The following is a 7,445-nucleotide window of genomic DNA, read 5'->3' as shown; positions in this document are numbered from 1 at the left end:
CTTTCCCTTACCCTGTCCTCATAGCAGAGGTAATAGCTCAGTGTTAGGGCTGGCAACCACATACGCAAGCCCTTGTCTTAGACATGAAGGTTCTCACATGTTGTAATATTGTACAGTAACAGCAAGAGGGCTGGCAGTTGCTGACCAGAGTAAGCATCTCAAAACTCTTAATGATATACCCAGAAAAGTCTTTTCCATGTATAAGAAACAGTTTATAAGTCTGTGTTCCCCTCTACCCAAATGAAAGATGTCTCCAAATTATACCAACTACTTCCTCAGGAAAATTAAAAAAAAAAAGCTCAAAAAGTCTCATCAGAAAAACATTTCAGATGATACCTGGCATCTTGAAAACTAGTAAAACCTTTTATCGACTCAATCCATTCCTTAGTGTTGCTGGTTGTGAACAAAGCAACTAACAAACCCAGGCATTTATAACGTCCACCTTACAGACCAAGAAATCAAAAGGCACAGAAAAGTAAAAAACTTTAGTCTTCACTGTCCTTTAGGCAAACAGAGGCCAGAATCCCACTCTGAATTGCCTCAAGGGCATTGTTCTTGCATGTGCAGCACACTTCTTGAGTCACTGTACACAAAAAGATTATTAGCATTCAGATTACAAACCCTACTGAGCTGCTCCAGTGACATGCCATCAGCCTGGTGCTCAGCCCTTCCAAAAACTAAGCTAGGCACCGGAAATAGAAAAGAGAGATGATGATTTGCCAATTGCTTCCAATAGGCCAAAGACACAGAGCATGAAGCAGTGAGCATTAAACTTAAGCATTAAATTCTGCACATTTAAAGAAAAAAAAATTAAGAAGACTAATCAGCTGGAACTTGTTACGGAGTAAGAGACAATGGCTGTTCTATTTTGGTTTCATTTCTCCCTGACAAAGATTGGAAAGTTCAAGGAAAGCAGTCACATCCCATAAGATGCCCAGATATTTGACCATCAAAAGCTATGATATGGTCACAAGAGTATTAAAGAGCTATCTTCCAAGCAATGGATAGTCCTCTCAGTTTTATCTCAGCAAGCACAACTGTGGATTAATTTTTAAAGTTCAAACCCGCTTTAATTCTCCTTACACTAACTTCTCAAGTTAATTGTATATTAAATAGATCGGTTCTCAATCCATTTTGTATGTTAATTAGATTGCATTTCACTGTTCAGGATTACTTTTCTGTTTGCCGAAGCCTTTGTGCTGATTGTTAGAAAGTGGTCTTTTATCATCACATCTGTAGCAAAGCCTAACTTTCTAGTGTGACTATTTGTCAGTCACAGATAGTCAAATTATCACATGTTGTAGCTCAAATAAATGACACTAATCAACAGAATGTTATTAAGCCTTGAATTTCAACCATTACTAGCTAGATCACTTTGCATTATCTTTTCTTTCCATATCAGTACTTTCTGTACAGTTGCAGCACAGGGAGACAAATTGGCATCATCTCACCCATCCTGGCATCCTTTTACAAGTTCATGAATTTACCTTCAAAGGATGTTAAAAACACATCTACACTGTATGCAAAGTGCAGAGATCTTCCAACATAGAACATACCTGTTCACTGCCAATTACTTGAAAACAAGAACTCCTGGTTTTTCAGATACAAGCATGTCTACAGCTGTATCACTACTCTCCCTGGTTGCAAGGCTGTGGACTAGTTAGAAGCAGCAGTTAAATACACTTTCTCCAAACATCTAACTAAGAGACAAGAATGAAAGCAGAAAGGCATGAGCGTGCACTACCTGTAAATTCAACTAGAACAGACAAATCTGTTTCAATCTTCACATAAATGGAATATTCACAGGATGAAAAAAAGCAAGAAAACCTCTTCTGTTACTTTTGACCTTGCTTCTAACAAGTGTTTAAATACTGTACCAACCCACTAAAGGCATTAACGGGTCATTTATAGACAAAGAATCACCCTGGCTGTAGTGATGCCAAACTCCTTAGAGCAAGCTTTGCCCAGGACATGAAGTACATTCCCTATGTATTGCAAAAAACCACACATGACATTCGTAGCAAGCATCACATAGTCAGGACATCTAGAAGCACAGTAAGCAACTTCCAAAACCACAGGATGCAAGTGCTAGCAAGTTAAGGCTGTCCCACAGATCTTCTAAACCCAAAATCCCATTTTTCTCTCAGTTCTGGCACATAGGACAAACAAAAGTGACTCTCAAAATCCAGAAGTCCTCAGGATTCAGGTCATTAACAATCCAGATTTTCTAATCAAGATTAACATCTTAAAAGCTCTTCACTGATGAAAAGTAAATCAAATAGTTCATATTAACTCACTCAGTAAAAGAAGGAAAGGCAGGAATAACAAACATCTATTGATAATAAATTATGTGAACTATTGAGATGAGTATTTGTATTTTAATAGAACCCCAAAAGAGGGTATTCTTAATGCAGTCTCATTAGGGAAGACAAAGCCCAGTACATACAGGCCAAATCCTCTTAGGAAAACTTGCTCTCCCTATCAAAGAATTATCCTGATTTCCTCCCTGCTGCTGCTATCAGGGTGTGAGGTAGAGTAAGGAGGGATATAAGAGGTACAAAGAAAAAGGAGGAAAAGTGACTGCTTACAGCTGCCTCAGACAAAGTTTGCTTTGCTTTCCAGTCAGAAGAAATCTGTTTGGCACTGGACCCATTAAGAATTTTTCTGTGGTTTAGCAATGTCAGCTGTCTGCACTGCAAAAGGAGAAAGTGGCAGTACTGCTCCACTATTTCAGAGCCTGAATGGAACCATCTCAAAAACACCTTCAGTTAAGAGTCCTATAGTCCTCTTTTGTGACCAGACATGTGGAGCAGGGTTCATTCTCTTCTGAGAAGGTTCTAGAAGGACTTTTACCTGTTTTTCTTAAATAGTAATTTTCCCTCTTTTTATTCCTTCTCTGGAGTAGCAGGCAAACTGGAACTTTCACACAACACAGGAGAGCAACAACCATTTATATCAACATTAGGATCAGTTTTCTTTGAAGTAAAACTTTAGGCTGTTCTGCAGTCATTTCCCAGGCAATGAACTCATTCTCTAGGGCACACAGATTTCCATAAAAAGTGAAGAAAGCTTTTCCTGATGAAAAAATTAACATCTTTATACGCTGTCGTAACAAAGCTTTGTGAAAATTCCGGAACAAGTCATTTTTGGCTGAAGAGATGACAGTGGCCCTTTAAAAAGGAGAAACTCTAAAATCCAAAACTGGGTTTTCAACAGAACTTCTGCATAGATGCAGAACAATTATTTCACTATCTGCCATACCAGTTCCTCACAAAGAGATGTATAAAGGGAAGACTATTCCAAGAATAAATATTCTCATCAACATAGCAGAGTAGATAGTTTAATAGCTACTCTCTAACAAGAGTTGAGATTTGTTGCTACAATGAGGCAGACATCCAAGGTAGTTTGTCATTTCAGTAAAAGTTCTTTCTGAAAGTTCTTCATTTACAAATCATATCCAACATTGTACTTATGCAGTTTTCTTCTAATGGTTATTACTTCACTGATTGGTAGATGCCAATTAAATTGTGATGGAAAATAAAGCTTGGTGAATCAGAACATGAACCTTATGTACTTCCACCCAATAGATGGACAATTTAGCTGATTCAATGAGGCTTTTAATTAGGACTCCAAAAGAGCGTTGTTTGAAAGGTGCATGCCATCTCAAGCTCATCAACACTTCTCTCCTCAGAAGTCACATCCATAGCACACACCAGCCCATGCACAAAGAAACAAGAAAACCACAGCATTAGCAAGTTCAGCAGCTTGCCTCAGGGTCACACAGCCAAAGAGAAAGAGATCAAGTCTAATAAGATCCTAGTGGTCAGCTCTTAATTGGACAGGGCTGCCATATTTTTTTTAAAGAACAATTTCAGTTCTGCCTGGCAACTAAAAGGCAAGCAGCCCACAGGGCTTTTGGTGAACAGTTGGACAGTAGGTGGGGAGATGCACAGGAGATGCCCAGGACCCCACCAGCTCCAGGTGTTCTCTGAATGCCTGACATGAGCACAGCAAGCACCCAGCAGTCATGCTACAGAGCACCATGCAGTCACCTACAGTAGCTTGTCATCCCAGGAAACACCTCTCACTCTGTATCCCCCCTTTAGGCTTAAAATACAGGCTTGGCTGGTAGGGCTGCTCCTCATGAACCCCTCCTACTACCTGTATTTGTAAAGTTTTGTTTTCCACAGCTGATCATTTCATAGGACTTTGATCCTTTATACCAAACCCATTAAGCTTTTGCCTCAGGCTTCTGGGATGATCTGGGTGAAGGATAGAAATGATAGCATGTTATAGTAATGAAAGTTTTTGCCACAGCCACACTGACACTACCATGAATAAGCTACGGAAAGCCATCAAATTAAAAGTTGGTTAGAAAGTTAATTAAAAGAGTGTGTGTGTCATAGTGGGGAGTCAAGCAGCTTGAATAGTGCTGTAGTTTGGGGCAGAAGAGAAAATTTTACTATTTTAGAAAGCCAGGGTCACACCTTGGATCAGTAAACAGTCCAGTTAAAGACATTTTAATACCTATTTCAATAACTACTTCAACTCTGGTTTTATTGCAGCTATATTCAAGTCAATATGATTTTCTCTGCTAAAAAATAGAAAGTGTTTCTGCAACTGTAAAACTCTTCATCTGCTCTAGTTACCTATAACCCAGCATCCCAGAGGCAACTCTTTACCAATCATCCAATCTGATGCAGGCAGGAATGGCTCCATGTTCCAGTTGCTCTGTATTACCTGGAAATGAGATCGCAGCCATCTTTCCACAGGCTTTTGGAAGAGGAGCTAACTACACCAGTTGGGATCACCAGAAGATGACAGAAAAGGCTCTGTGCACCATCAGAAGCCTGAAGAGCTGCCCTCCCTCTTCCCAGACAGGCAGACTGCCCTGTCTGCACCAGCAGAACCCCTTGCCTAGCACGAACTTCGCCACTAGTCCTAGGCTATCCGAAAAATCAACTTCTGGCGGCAAAAACTTATTCAGTGTTTCAAAGCTGCCTTAGATGCACAAAATTTGACCTACAACACTAACACTTACATTTCAAGACAAAAAAAATAAAATCTTACACTCTAGGATAGCAAACACTGCTGTAATCTTGTTTTCTAATATCATATTTCAAAGTGCTGAAGTAAAACACTTTATTTTTTCCAAGCTTTCTATTTTTCAGCTCTCTTCCCCCTGAACTTAGCTCAGATTCAAATTAGTTGTTGCCCAACAACTAAAAGCTTAACTTTTACTAATAGCAGTTTGGAGGCTATACTAATGTAACAATAAGCAAACATTGGTAGTTGGCAGTGAACATCTGCTGGATTGCTGTCTCAAAACAACAGGCACAAGCTTATCATGATCTCAGAAAGTGCGTCTTGAGACAGAAAAAGTTTCAGCTGTCCTAATACAAGTACTCATGTAAAAGCTTGATGAAACTGGAAAGTGGTGCCATATCTTCAGAAGGAGAGAGATTTCTCAGACTCTAGCACCATGTTAATCACGATACTGCAAAAAATTACTTAGAAAGGCAAAGTAGTTACAACGAAACAGCACAAATTGTACATGCCACAGTGCTATGAATTATCAGCACGTAAGTACAAGCAAGAAACAGGCTAGGCTTGTCTAGCAAATTCTTTAAAGAGCTGATTTACTTCAAAAGCAGATCAGGGAGAGCACTGCAGCAATTTGTGTTCCTTTTCTCAGAGGGGAAATAAGAAAACCAACAGATGCAGATTAAGAGATGACCAAGGAAAATAATAAGTGTCACAGTTGTACATGATTTCATAAAATTGCTTCAAGTAAACAAGCCTGAGATTAAATAAATACTCTACTACACAATATCCTGCTAAGGGTCACATTCACAATCAAAATGTTTAGGAGTTCATTTTTAAACCCACATTCAAAGAGGATTAGTCTAGAGTATAATTAAGAGAAAACCCTCTAGAGTTTCAATCAAGGTCACCACTTGTTGAAGGTGGTTAATTTTTTTACTATACTGGATGCATGTAAGTTGATGACATTTTAGTCAGCCGATATTTGGCAATTTCTCATTGCAAAAGTTTCCTTCTCTCATGACATTGCACAGGAATCTTCATCTCTTTTCCTTGGAGGAGACTGTACTGGTTGAGCATTTTGTCTAGGACTTTTTCAATAGAAACAACAAAGAAGCCCAAACTCTGCAACAGATTACACCCAGGCTTTAGAGGATGACTGTGGTTTGTTTGTTTGTTTTTTAACTTCTATCTTGAGCACAGGGTTAAATTAGCATGTAAACACTAAACTGATATACTCTCTGAAATACCCACCTTAAGCATAATTTCCTACCAGTTGATTCTAAGGACTGAGCAAAGAATTCCTCTGTCTGCCCTCCAGTAACAGGTTCCACACCACATGTAAGAGCTCAGGGCATCACAGAATAAGGTAGGTTAAAAAGGATCCCTCAGAGGTAACAGCTACCTTTTTAAAAGCCAGTGAAAACAAGCAGTTCTAGAAGCCGAACTGTTTGCAACAAAGAAGCAGGCTCTATGCAGACTTCCTTAGTTTCATACAAGAGAGTTATTAAGACTTTCCCACTTAGAATACTGTACAACAATTAAATCCAAGCAGCTTCTTTTCTGTATATACTATCAATTATTTCATTTTAAACAGCCCTATTATACCAACATTGACCTTTAAAAAATACAATCAAAATCTTTTTCTTTTCTTAGGATCCTGCATTTCTCCAAAGTGTAAGAGGTGGAAAAAAACCCCACAACAGTAAATATTTTTATGGTTTTGAATTCCAACTTTATTAAAAGTTAAAACAAGTTTTAAGGTTTCAACTCCTAGAGCTACATCTCTGTTCCCAAGTACAAAGAGTGACTGAGAAGAGGGAGGACAAAACAATAAAATCCAAACCCCAAAACCAGTTGAGTCCATCACTTCAACAGGGAAAACAAATCCATCTGAAAATGGACTAAGGTAGGCGACATCAGTTATGTGCACACACAGGTATTAAGCACAGACAAAAACACTTCTCATTTGAGCTGAAGCCTATCTTTCATCTCTCTTTTGAAGGGCGTTTGCCTTCATTGCTACTCAGCATCTGCAATAATTTCTGTAAAATCCGTTCCTCGCACACGGCTAGAAACACCATCTTGGCTCCAAAAAAAGGTTGGTTCGTCAAGCACCGTATCAAAAATCTACTTCAGCAAAATAACTGGACTAAAATATATGAAAAAAATTGGAGTGGCAATGCACCTAACACAATCCATATCATAACATTCTGCAAAGTTCCACAGCCCTTTATATCAGCAAAACATTCATTTATTACTGTTCATTAAAACAGAAGGATTTCTTTGCCAGAAATTTCAAAATCCACAGCCACTTGGATTTTATATAAACACTGAACTTCCTTTTTGTCCCACTTTGCTGTTCAAGCAAGCAAGGTTACATAAAGCATTTTTGCTACTGT

The sequence above is a fragment of the Apaloderma vittatum genome, unplaced genomic scaffold, assembly GCF_000703405.1.
Source record: "Apaloderma vittatum isolate BGI_N311 unplaced genomic scaffold, ASM70340v1 scaffold45228, whole genome shotgun sequence".
Taxonomy (NCBI): domain Eukaryota; kingdom Metazoa; phylum Chordata; class Aves; order Trogoniformes; family Trogonidae; genus Apaloderma; species Apaloderma vittatum.
The sequence above is the reverse complement of the archived record's forward strand: the minus strand, read 5'-3'. Positions refer to the sequence as shown.